Source organism: Sturnira hondurensis, unplaced genomic scaffold (assembly GCF_014824575.4).
Source record: "Sturnira hondurensis isolate 20B ecotype Veracruz unplaced genomic scaffold, ASM1482457v3 Scaffold0005279, whole genome shotgun sequence".
Classification (NCBI taxonomy): Eukaryota; Metazoa; Chordata; class Mammalia; order Chiroptera; family Phyllostomidae; genus Sturnira; species Sturnira hondurensis.
The window spans coordinates 6,919,957-6,933,493 of record NW_028077910.1 but is presented as its reverse complement, the minus strand read 5'-3'; the positions used below and the strand labels follow the sequence as shown (position 1 = coordinate 6,933,493).

General features: G+C 42.1%; 1 protein-coding gene across 1 annotated transcript in view; it reads right to left on the bottom strand.

Annotated features, from left to right (window-relative positions):
• The window catches only part of SLC7A14 (solute carrier family 7 member 14), a 106,543-nt gene extending 96,490 nt beyond the window's left edge, over positions 1 to 10,053 (bottom strand). Inside the window, exon 1 of the mRNA XM_037046538.1 lies at positions 9,916 to 10,053. The gene's annotated coding sequence lies outside the window, so the exon portion shown is untranslated. The remainder of the gene's footprint in view (positions 1 to 9,915) is intronic.
• Positions 10,054 to 13,537: the final 3,484 nt, after the last annotated feature.

Genomic DNA, 13,537 nt, shown 5'->3' with positions numbered 1-13,537 from the left:
ATGTCTCTATGGAGATAAATGGTTTCTTTTTGGAGCCCTTCTCATAACATGTTTCAGCCTGTGTCGTGCTGCATATATAATTAGGGAGTTTCATCTGACTATCAGATTGTTGATGACTTGAGGGTCGGGATGGTATCCAGTGCTTAGCTAGACCCATGCTTGTCACAAAGTAAAGATCAAAAGAAACCCAACATTTCTTCAATGGACTGCAAAGGTTATGGCTTTCAGAATCCTGATTCACTGATTTGGGGCCCCCAGTGCTGACCTTTCACCTGGGCCTAGGATGATGGGCATGTTAACCTATTGGGACCCCTTGTGCTTGCTGAAATTGGAGGGGGCTTCTTGAATAAGCTTCTGAGGGCCAGTTTGAAAACCATTGATCTCTGACCCCATATTTTACTTCTCAATATAATTATTGGAAGTCCAGTAGTGATTCTAAGCTGCTGTAGACCTCACATGAGTGTGGCTAGATTTCACTTTAGGGAGAAGACCAAAAGTAAATTCTCTCAGTCCACATCAGTTGGCAAACTGGGGACTGTTAACAGCATATTCTAACAGTATTTTAAAAAGATTTTATTCATTTATTTTTAGAGGGGAAGGCAAGGAGAGAGAGAGAGAAATATCAATGTATGGTTGCCTCTCATGTGTCCCCCGCTGGGAACTGGCCTGTAACCCAGGCATGTGCCCTGACTGGGAATCAAACGACGATCCCTTAATTCACAGACCCGTGCTTAATCCACTGAGCTACACCAGCCAGGGCCTCTAACAGTATTTTTTAAAAAGATTTTGTGCATTTATTTTTAGAGACAGGGGGAGGGAAGGAGAAGAGGGAGAGAAATATCAATATGTAGTTGCCTCTCTCATACTCCCTGCTGGGGACCTGGCTCACCACCCAGGCATGTGCCCTGACTGGGAATCGAACCAGTGACCCTTTGGTTCATAGCCCATGCTCAGTCCACTGACCTACACCAGCCAGGGAGTATTTTCTAACAGTATTTTTAGAAATATAAATTTCTAAATTTATAGCCCACCCCAGTGGGCTCTAACAGTATTTTCCAGTGGGGGAGTACAATTGCAATTTTGGGTGGGTTGTCCTTTTACTGTACAGGGTTGTCCTCCCCAGTGCAGTATATTTAACATTCCTAATCCCAGTCCACCAAAATCCCGTCCCATAGTGTCTGTGATGACAAAAATACCTCTTAGTGAGATGGTTCTGCCCCAGATTGAGAACCACTGATTTTAGAAGACACCACGAGTCCTCCCATATTGTAAGAACCATTTTCTAGACCTGCAAGTTTAGGTCTGTGATCTTAACCCTATGGACTTTGATTTAATTGTCAAACTTGGTTCAGGACTGGGTATCAACAACTTGAAAGTTACTTTTGACCAAGACAGACTGGGTAGAAAACTTATTTCTTTCTTTTGTACAGAATTTATAGTTTACAGGGAACTTTAACTAATGCCATCTCATTAGCCCTTCTTGTTTAATGAGGGACAGATTCCATTGCCCCTATTATAATAAAGAAGTTGAATGGTGCTGGCTCCAGTCTTGCAGTCATTTCAAAGCTCAGACTGGAAACCAGGTCTCAGCTGACTCTTAGGGCATCCCACTCCCCACAAAGTAGGTAGAAAACCGCAGAGGTAGAAGTAGAGTTACACATTCTCTAATTGCCTTTGGCTTTGGTGGAATGTGTGGCTAGTTTATCAACATGGAAACTAAAGCTAAAGAATAAACAAACAAGCAAACAACTAAACTTATTTAGCTGCTATGATAGTATTTTTGTCATATCATATTGTGTTAGACACTCATCAACAGATTAGCATGCAGTGAAGTCCACAGTGAAATAGATGAGTACTGTGGTGTATTGTATTTATGACTAATTTGGTAAGGTAGGTGTAGTAAGAAAATAAATGAATTTCACACATGATTTTGAAAGTTTGAGTCTTACTCTTGACCTAAGTACATTAACAGGAAATGACACTGTGGAAGCTCTCCCTCTCTGCCTTAAAAGCTGTCTAGACTGTCACTTTGAGTCAAAAACCTAGAGCAGAAGCCAAAAGACTCCACTGAAAAGTAAAGCTGTGGAAGGCTGACTTTTGTAGCCTTAGAAGGTGGTGGACCTTGTACCAGCAGACAGTTCATTTTTGGCAATGCAGGTGGTTCACACATTCTGGGGAAAAAGTAGCAGAATGGTCCTCATTGCATGCAGCAGCCTGCAAAGCACCAACATTCAATACTGAACTATTGAAACAATTGGTCAATGGCATCAATTACAAAATGATGAGAGCTATCTTACAGAAAGAAAATGTGGGTACCTATACAGTTTCATCAGAACCAGAGAATCAAGGTTCTAGCCACCCCCTTGATTGTTCTTCTCACCAGAAAATGTGGGAAAAATGAAAATTCCCAAAGGAAGAGGCTTGTGTGTTAAGTGGCCTATAAATGACACACATCAGTTATCTGAGAAACTTGTGGTTTTCAAAGAGGCAGTATAGCATGATGGTCAAGAGCACAAACTTGTTAGCTGTATAAATTTGGGCATTTTTTTAAAGATTTTATTCATTTATCTTTAGAGGAAAAGGGAAGGAGAGGAGAGAAATATCAATGTGTGGTTGCCTCTCGTGAGTCCCCTGCTGGGAACTGGCCTGCAACCCAGGCATGTGCCCTGACTGGGACTCGAACCGCGATCGTCTGGTTCGCAGGCCCGCGCTCAATCCACTGAGCTACACCAGCCAGGGAAAAACTTGGGCATTTTATTTAACTACTTTTGGACCCAGTGTATTGTCTGCAAAATGTGGATAATTACATTATAACATTTATTTATATACATTTACTAAGACCCTGTAATTTACATTATAGGGTCTTAGTAAATGTATATAAATAAATAAGTATTAGCTATAGTAATCATCATAATCTTCATTGTTATTATTATTGCTACTGGGCAAAACACTAGAGTGAAATGTCAGAACTTCCAATAAGTAAGTAATGATGTAAAACTAAAAACTTTGATTTATTTTTTATTATTTGTGTTGAATGAGGCAGAGTATGAATTTACCAAGTCCTTGGCCTTATTACATAGAACCATAGATGTTATAGCTTGCAGGACCTGAAACACTAATTAATCCAATTTTTTATTTTAGAGATAAAGATGATGAAGTTATCAGGAGTGAAATTTTCCCCCAAATTCTTGCAACAAAAATTCTGGGTTTTTGAATACTTTTCTTCTGACTCATAGTTCATCCATGAATTTTTTACCTACTGACTATCCTTAACCAGTAGTTCTTTTACCTAGAAGTGCAAAGGGAAATAATTCAAAATCCAAAAACATCTATTTTTCTACTTCTAACAGCTCTGGTAAAAGTTAGGGGGAAGAGGTTAAATTTGTTGACTAAACAACTTTTTATGACTAATAAAAAGATGCATAATGTTAAAAGATGCAAAGGGCAGTGGATTTGAGGGAAAGAAGGCTGAAGTCTTATTTCTGCCTTTCCCATAACCTTGAATGATGTTCTTGGCTTCAATTTCTGTTTGTAAAGTGAGTCAGGTTATATGATTGTTACAAAATATTGGTAGTTATATATTGTATAAATATAATCTCTAATAAACAGCTATTATGAAGACCACTTTGTCATTATAATGTTCAAACACCTGGATGTAATTTTTAAAAATTTGCTGATTATTTAAAAAAAGGAGAAAAACAATTTTAACAATAAATAGGCTATGGAAACCAGTTCACTCATTTGTAGGACAGTTTATTGGGTTGGAATATTTTGCCTTTGGCAAGTGAGAATCAGTTAATTCCAGGCATTTGCTTATTGACTTACTAGAATAGAACGATCAATTTTTTCTTTCATTTTTGTCAGTAATCACCAGTTAAAACTCTTAAATGGAGGCCCAATTATTCCTGGAAAAGGACAATATTCTGTCCAGACCTGCCAGACTATGATGTCACCAGCTCTCCTCTAATTAATATATGTGCTTTCATTCTCAGCAAAGTAAATGCCTGCAACAATCATGAAGGCCAATCAAATACTTTCTCAAGGAAATAACGAGTACTTCTCTAACGTAAAAGTGGAATAAAACACACAACTCCATTTAAGCATTGTGTTTCTGAAGTTGTCTCTTCACAATTAAATGAAGGACCCTTGGGCTGATATTTTCCTTGTTCCCTGGAGGAAGGAAGCAAGATATATCTCAAAAGCGGTCTTTCTTGGTCATCACTACCTATGTCCTCAGAGAGGCAAGTAGTGATTGTAAGGGTAAAGTTTGGTGTTCTGTGTTTGTCTCTTGTTTTATCTGCTAAAGGAAAATGCCACAGGGAATATTCCTTTATTGGTTAGATGAGTACACGGCATGAACTGACCTGGAACAATGGCCTGTTTTCAACGAATATTTATTGAACACCCATGTACCAGGCTATAAGAGTTTTAAACACCCAATGACCACAACATTTCTATGCCAATATAGGACACACCCTCATTGTTTTATCGATTACATGAATGACTGCATGCCGTGACCATCAGTTTCAAAGCCACACTATTATTTCCCTTTATTTCCTAATAGATAATCAGTAAAATCACTCAAACTAAAGACAGTAAAAATTAACCTCTTTTCAACTCTGAAGTAATATGTTTTTCCCTCTTCAAAATCCACATTCTGCTAAGAGATAAACAAGTTCCAAGAAATAAATAAACCATAATTCCCAACAAAAGCTGTTTATTATTAAAGCTGGCATGATCCACTAGAGGCCAGAGTTGACAAGCTCACTAATTTTTCCCGTAGTAATATATTTCCATATGCAACAAAGGCCTGAGAGTGGTATGTTTGAGCAGCATCAGGGCTCAGAGTATGTATCAGCTAAAGGCAAACTAGGTCCCTAAGGAAGGAAATAATCTACTAGAGCTCCTGGAAATACAGATAGAAACTAGAGCCCTTGGCCATACTCATGAGATGGGTAAAAGCTCATTTCAATTAGTAGTTAGTAAAAATATTCCTTTAAATGGTCTCCCTTACTCGTTCATACTGAGAAATATCCATAATACTTGTGATGTTTTCTCTAAACTCCTATTACTATGACAGAATAATTATTGACAATTGATTTGAAACTATTATTTAAAAGGTAAAAGTTGTTTCAGAACCACTGAGACATCCTAGTTTTTTTTTCACCCTAAAGGAGATGTTCAGGGACAAATAAACTAAACTGCAAACAATATTTCAATTCATAGAACCTAACCAAACAGAAATCTCACCAACACAAATGGTTTTTTTCTTTGCCATTCCACTTTTCACTAAAAAAAATGACAACAAAAGCTAAGTACACTTATACCAGGAATTAAAAACATTCACAAATGCATTTAGTTAAACTCCCCTATTTGTTGATTACAGTAATATTCTCTGCTATACATTCTACATGATTCAATCATACTCCTGACAAAATACTTCCATATAGCTATACCTTGAGTCCCACCATAGCCCTTTGAAATTGGTATCTTTTCTCATCACCTTTTTACAAATGAAGAAATTGAGCTCTAAAGGCCTTATAATGCCACCAAGTAGTAAATAGTACACTTAGTACTACCTTTAAGTCCTGTATTCTTTCCATATTTATCATACTATACTTATACTAAGACAAGATACATACATACATATATACACATATGTTTTATATATGACTGTATATAATAATATATTATTATACATATGAACTTGCATTCTGCATAGAGCTTACAAACTATTTCTAAGTTGGAATTCAGGAAACTAGCAAGACCCATCTATGGCACATTTTTCTCTATTGGTAAAATGAAATCCATATGAAGTAAACCTCAGAGCTCACTAGTGCCTTCAGTGAGATATGTTCTCTCTTTGCTACTTTATGGTCTTCACCATCCCTGGGCTTCTGGGAGTGTCCTAGGTGCAAAGAAGTGTCTTTTTCTGTTTCCTTGGCAGAAGTTTCAAAGCAGAGTCCATGTCTTTTACCCAATTCCAAGTTGTCAATTGCTGTGAGGATGTTTTAGCACTTTTTAAAAAGATTTGATTTATTTATTTAGAGAGAGAGAGCAAGGGAGGGGGAAAGAGAGAGAGAGAGAAACATCAATGTGTGTTTGCCTCTCACATGCCCCCTACTGAGGACCTGGCCAGCAACCCAGGCATGTGCACTGGGAATCAAACTGGTGACTCTTTGGTTTGCAGCCTGCACTCATTCCACTGAGCTACACCAGCCAGGGTTGCTTTTAGCACTTTTCAAAGCAACATTATTTAATAGAACTTTCTGCAATGCTGGAAATGTTCTGTATCTTCACTGTCCAATAGGATAACCATTAGCCTTATATACTGGTAGTTATTGAACACTTAAACTATGAATAGTGTGATTAAGAAACTGAATTTTTAGTTACATGTGGCTAGGGACTACCACATTGAACACAGTCTTCTTGGATAATTTAAAAGTCTGGTTCACAGGGCCCAGAACATCCCAGTAATGATGTCCTTGAAAGATCCCCCAACAGGGGGGCCAGTAGAAGTTAAATATTTCATTATGAGTTATGCCTTAATTGATTCTAGGGAGGGGTTGAAGCAGAATGTTAGTTTTAGCATTAAAAAGCATATGGGGATCTTTAAGTAAAGGGTAACAAATGGGAGTATGTTGTGGTAAATATTAAGAAATAAAAGAGCAGAATAGTACCATTTAAATTGAACTTGGATTTCTAAACTGTACATATTTGAAGCAGAATAGAACTATCCAATTCAATATAAAAATTTTCTCCTTGCCAATGTAATTACTAGGGCTGCAAAAATTCAATGAAAGAAGATGAGATTTTACTATGGGCTGAAAAAGAAGCAAAGAGAACTGAGGAGAGTATCGGGTTCTGCTGAATATGAGCACAGAGGAGAACTCTAGGACTACCTCCAATGGAATTATCTACTTGAAAGAACTGTGAATATTCAACAAAATGATTTATGAAAAGATACAATACCTAGCATGTGGTAAACATTTGACAAATATTAGAACTTATAATGATTATTTATTTCTGCCTACATCTTTTTAAAGCTTTTCCAACTCCCTATGAGACATGGGAAGATGCTCAAATTATTTTTCCAAAATCATTTTGGAAGAATTATTTTTGGGGAACAAATTATAGACGAGGAAATATAGACAACATAAAGGCAAGTAGAGAAATGTCATGCTGTCATCCCCATTTATGAATTGCTGTCATCAGGAAAACTGTTATGAGGGAAGTGGAAAGTCTCTGGTATGTTGGGTCAGGCAACATTGGAGTAGTGAAACCAGAGGAGAAAGAACAGAAAGAAAAAGTAATGAAGAGGACTGCTTACATTTTAGGTGTTTGTATATTTTTGACATATTACTGATGTAACTCACTAATGGTGATGTTTTTGTTAAAGACAATCAAAGTAGGCAGCATGAACGAGGATTTGAGGTACCAGGAGTACAGTGGCCCTCCCCTGGGCACTGGTCCTGGAATCAATTCGCTAGGTTCCATTCCCAATATTCACAAGACAGACTAATGACCGTCTTTTTGTCCTCAAATACTTCTTGTAAAATAACAGTGCTGAATGACCTTTGGTCATTCCTACCCTGAAACTCAAGAGTATGACTCTGAGTATGAAAACACCTTCAGAATCTAGTCCCCCAGATTCTTCAAAGCTCTGGTGCTCTTCCAGGCAAGCCTGCCGCTTTAGCCCTGTAATGTGGTTTTGTAATCCCGGTGTTATCTCAAGCAGCACGCACAAAAGCAGTTGGTATGGTGGGAGTGAGTTGCCGGGGGTGGGTAAACAGATTAAAGAGGACAAGGTTGGAAGAACGTTGTGGGTGAAAAAGAATGCAGTCCTTTCTCCTTTGACAGTCTCTCGCTACATTTCTGAATAACATCTTTTGAAAGACAAGTGCCAAAATGAGGGCATGAAAAATTAGCTTGAACCTTGGAGTTAAGCAGACCTGAGTTTGAATCCGAGCCATGGATCTGAGATATCTAACTCTAGGTTTTTTTGTTTTAATCTCTGGCATTCTGATGGTTCACAGTTTACAAAGTTTAGATGAAATACTATTACCCAGCAGATAGTAAGTGTTCATAAATATTCTTTTAACTTTCCTCTCAGAATTAGCTTCATTCTTTTCCCATCTTGCCCATGATATAAAAGATTAGTAAAAAAAAAAAAACACCCACAATTACGCAGAGATGCTTAGAGATCTTATCTAGAGGATGTAAACAACCTGCGGTGGGGAGAGAAGGGTGCTGAACAGAGATAAAGCCATAGCCAGGAACAGATAGCCCAGTCTCTCCGTTAACGAAGACTTTTCCTTTGGACAGCCTCACAATTCTTTGGTCCCCCAAAGCCGCGAAAGTGTTTATTAGAACAGCACTTCTAACTGCTTTCCCAGCACTTCGCCAACAGAAAGATTCACCGCGCAGGCGGAGGAAAGAGAACGAGGCACCGCACGTCTCATACCCACCCGAAGTTAGCTAAGCTGGATCCTGAAGTGGTCCCGCCCTTTGCTCCTCTACCAGAGGGAGGCAAGAGCATCATCTCTCTTCGTGGCCCGCTCCATCTGACCCCTGTTGTTTGGTTCAAACGCAGTTTCTGTCAGTGGGAAATGCTGGCAAAGGGTGAGCCACCAGTTCTCGGGAAGCGTAAGCTCCCCTCCTTGGAGAACTTTCAGCACCGCGGACAGCTCCAGGCCCCCAGCCGGCTACCGGCCCTGCGGTTCTCCGGGACGGCTTACTCCGAGGAGGAGATGGGGGAGGGGTGGGGAGGGTTACCTCTTTGAGGTCTTTTGCCAGCTCCAGATAGTGACTATCTCCAGAGTTCGGCAAGAACCCCATTCACCAGAGCCGGTTCCTTTGCACCTTTCAGTTCAAGACCCCAACGAACCAAGCTTTGCGCAGGGAGTGAGGGTCGAGGGTGCCAGGAGCAGGATTGCTGTTCCAGCTTCCCCTTGGCCTTCCCTTCGCTCCTAGGCATTTGGCGACTTTCTCTCTTACTCTTCAGTCACCATACAAAATACACATCACTGACGGGGCTCAGGATGGAGATGGAAGTTCGGGATACCTCCCGAGAGGCCACTTTGCCCTACTTGGGCCCTCTGGGTTCGCAGGAAGCTGACGTGCTTTGGGATGGGGAAGAGGCGAGGCTCTGACCGGGTAGTGAGTGCGAGCGAGAATCCTTCCCCGGGGCTGCCCATCACCTCCCCCCCACCTCGACACACACACACACACACACACACACACACACACACACAGAGGCTAGGGAGCGTCCCTGGACACTTCTCCCATTTCGTCCTCCTCGCCTCCCTCGCAGGTCTCCGCTCCCTGGGGACAGATGCCCCTGGGGGCGCACCGGCGAGGTCAGGGCACCAGGCTCAGCTGGAGTCCCTTTGAAGAGTTTGCGCTCCGGTGAAAGGGCAGACGTTGTCCCGCCCTCCCCTCAGGGCTGTGGCCGGAAAAGCGTCTCTTCTTTTCCTTGGGCTCATTCCGAGGCCGAGAACCGAGAGGCAGGAGCCGGGTGCCATAACGGCGAGGGTAAGAGGCGTCCGTGGGGACCCGGGCGACCCGGACCCTGCTCGCGGCTCCCCTTTGCCTCTCGCCCCAGCAGCGCTGAGGCTGCATTTGCTTCAGCCCCACCTGGCAGCTCCCGCAAGTGCCCAAACGCTGGACGCTGCCCGGGCCCCATTCCAGGTCAGAGCCTGAGAGATACCCCGACCCAGCTCCTTGCTTCTTCCAGGGGACCCCTTCCCGTAGGGCGCCCTCAGCCTCCGCGCCATGTTCCTGCTTCCTCCCTCCCCGTGCCTCCGGCTCTCCGGTGCGTCCAACCGAAGGTGATCATCCCATTTGCGGAGGTCCGGCTGGGATGCAGGGGGCGCGGAGGGGGACAGACTGCGGTGAAGGGGCACTTGCACTCACCGGAGGGCTGGCGGCGACGAACTGGCTGCCTGACTGGTGGCTGGCGGTCCGCACTTAGAGCGCCCGGCCGTCTCTCCCACTGTGATGCGGGGTGCTGGTGGCCCGGGGAGCGGGGAGCGAGAGGCAGCCGCTGCTGCAGAACAGCTCCTCAATTATTCAGATACCACCCCCCTCCCGCCTGAGGCCTGTCTGTCATCCCTCCAGCTCGCCTGTCTCCGCCTTCCTGAAGTCACGTGGGCTGGTCAACCCCTTATAATTTCTCAGCCCAAGCCTCTCACCAGATGACCCCCCCCACCTCCAACACACACACACACACACACACACACACACACACACACACACACACCCCACTGGCAAGCAATCTTCGATTTTCAACGCCTCCCTGGCCCACTGAGGCTCCCCGTGGGGCTTTAAGTATCTCAGGCTGTCCAGAGGCTGAGGGGGCCAGAGATGGGAGCAGTGCGCTGCCCTGGGAGAACAGGAACAGACAGGACTGCAGTGTCGGTGTGTTGAGAAGGCGTCTGTCAGCAGCCCCGCCTCTGCTGGACTCAGCACTGAGGAAAGCTGGCTACTCAGACCTGCTTCCTGCCCTCTGAAAGCTTACCCACCTCCTCCCCCGAGCTCTTACTGCTCTTAAATTTCTTCCACCTCCCTCAGCATTCTTGGAAAAAAAGGATGGAAGAGGCTGAAAATTTCTCTCCTTCCCCGCCAAATCAAGCCCCCCTCCTTCAAAGCTAAAGTAGGCCAGGTTTTTCTTTGGGTTCTCAACATCTTGTAAATGGATATGAGATGTGAAGACCCATCAGGAATTCCAGTCCATGTGATCTTGGGTTATTTCACTTCCCCTCGCCATTCTTCTTTCATGGGGAAAATGACCATTTCACAAGACTGTTAGGAGAATTAGATATGATAATGATCTTGACATTGTCTAGCGCAGTGCTGGTTATTACATATTGGGAACTCAAAAAATGGGAGTTCTTCCCCTGCCTCTGTTAAACATAAATTTCAGAAAATAAGACAGTTGTGATTTGTGTCTGTGGAATGGAGGTATCTTTTGTCAACTTGAGAGGGGGTATCTGTGAGGTCAGAGTAGGCAGATAACCAGTTTGAGTTCGGACAGGAGAGGCACAAGGCTGTTTTCCATTGGTTCTGTTAAGATGAATATCCCAGAGCTATGTTATATATTAAAAAGATGAGGATTAAATGGTACCAACCCAGACATGTTTGGCCTCATCAGAGAATTAATTATTTAACATGCATTGAGTAGACTGATTTGGATGGAAAAGTACCTACATAAATTCTCGCATCTCTAGTCCAAGCCTTTAAGATATATGGGAGCTAGTGAAATATAACTCCCTGCCCTTGGACACAAATTCACTGAACTTTTGTTTGAGAATACTGGCTGACTGATACCCCCTCCCTAGGATGGAACAGTTCAACGCTACTTTTAGGCTGTGTGTTTTAGCTCAGAGGCCCTGGGTTCTCCCCAGAAAAATGACTGACCAGTGCCAGGACAGTCTTGGTAAAACCATTTAGTTCACTATTATTACTGTCTTGGACCAGCATGGAGGCCTGAAGTCTTGGCACATCCCCTTAGTTTAAATTTATGAGAGTCTTGCAGGAACAAGGTATATCAGACCCAAGAAACTGTGAAACATTGCACAGAGTTAAAGAATTAGAAATCTGAAGCCATGGTTCAGGCCCTGCCAGTTACTTATTCTAAAATCTTTGGTAAATGACTCAATCTCTCAGTCTCATCTTTAAAATGGGAATAGAATGTCTATCTACCTTCTCCATGAGACAGTGGTGATGTTAAAATGAAATAATGTATGAGAAACCACCCTGTAAAAGGTAAAGAGCAAACAAATGTAAATTACTAACGTTATGGACTAAAGAAAACCCTAAATTTATTCTATCCAGGTGCATTATAAACTTGAAGGATGAGAAGATGGGATTTGTTATAGAATGAACAGCTACTAAAATGTCAGTGTATTTCTGTAGGCTTGTGTGTGTCCATGTAATTCAAGGGGTATGGTGCTGTGAATGCTGCATTTTTATTTATTTTTATTTTTTTAAAATATTTTATTTATTTATCTTTTGAGGGGAAGGGAAGGAGAGAGGAAGGAAATATCAATGTATGGTTGCTTCTTGTGCATTCCCTGCAGGGAACTGGCCCCTGCCAGGAAACTGGCCTGCAACCCAAGCATGTGCCCTGACTGGGAATCAAACCGCGATTGTCTGGTTCACAGGCCTGCGCTCAATCCACTGAGCTACACCAGCCAGGGCTTGAATGCTGCATTTTTAAATTTTCACTCTCTTCTGTGATGGATTTCTATATTAAATCTCCTTTCCCCCCAGCCTTTCAGTTTTAGAATAGCACTAGCCACAGTCACAGTGGTTGTATTTAATATCTGAGATAAGTTTGCGCCTGTATTTCAGGACAAGTTTAGACTTTTCTGCCTCTGTTGGTTAAAATTGTTTTGGCTTAAAATTCAAAATGGGTCTGATTTTAAAAAATATTTAGCATCAAAAGAGCAATTCTTGGTTACTCATCAGTACTTTGAATGGTGAAATGCCAGCTGACCTAGTGAAATCTGCACACAAACCAGGAACTCCTGCGGAGCTCCAGAGGCAGTCCAGTTTCCTGGTTTACTTCTTTGTAATAGTCCTTAGAATGTTCCATCTAGATCCCTTATATTTAGGAAGATCAGAAAATACCAGCCCATGCTTCTGTATATATCATTTATAAAAATTGTTCAGACTAGGTAAGTTGCTGCCTCTGACTCCTACCCACCTCGCTGTTGTCATGAGAACACATGAGAAGTGGAAGAGTAAACATGCAATCATTTAATTTTGCCTCATAAAATGGTGCAGTTACTCAAATGAGTATACATTTTAGAATATTTTGGGCAATTTCACCAGAAATTGCTCTGAGACTGAATAATCTTTTTCAAATTAGTTTTAAATGCCCAAGTCAACTTTGCCCAGCAAAGAGCAGACTGGAGAGCTTGGGGAACAGATCTTGCCTAGATTACAGTAGAAAGTTACACCTTAACAGTGATTTCTTGATAATGGTTCCCTTGGGCCCTACCTCTTTACTTGTAAGCTCATGTCTTTTACCTGTTGACTATTACTTCCGTAAGCCACTGTAGACACTTTCCAGTTGTTGGGAGAGCACTCACGAATGAATTAATAAAAATACAGTAGATAAAAATGTAGTTGAACATTTAGAGACACACACAGGAGCAACAACTGATGCATATCTCAGTTTCAGTGTGAACAATGATACTAGAGTGACTGCTAATTAGATCCTGAAAGTACACATCCCGATTTTATTGTTCCAACAATTGGAACGTGGAGTTTTGATTCATTTATTCACCATGTTCTAGATACTTGAGACAACAGCCATAAACAATACAGAAACGGTTCCTGCTCTCCTTGAGCTTACAGACTAGTGGAGTGAGTCAGACCCTAAACAAGTAAACAGAGAACTTGAGAAAAGTTCCTGATCAAAACAAAAGAGAGTGATATTGTAAGGGGTGAAGGGCCACCACTTTACTTGAGTGGTGCAAAACTGACAAAAGCAAGGGCCCAGACACAAAAGTTGTTACTCTCCAAGGAA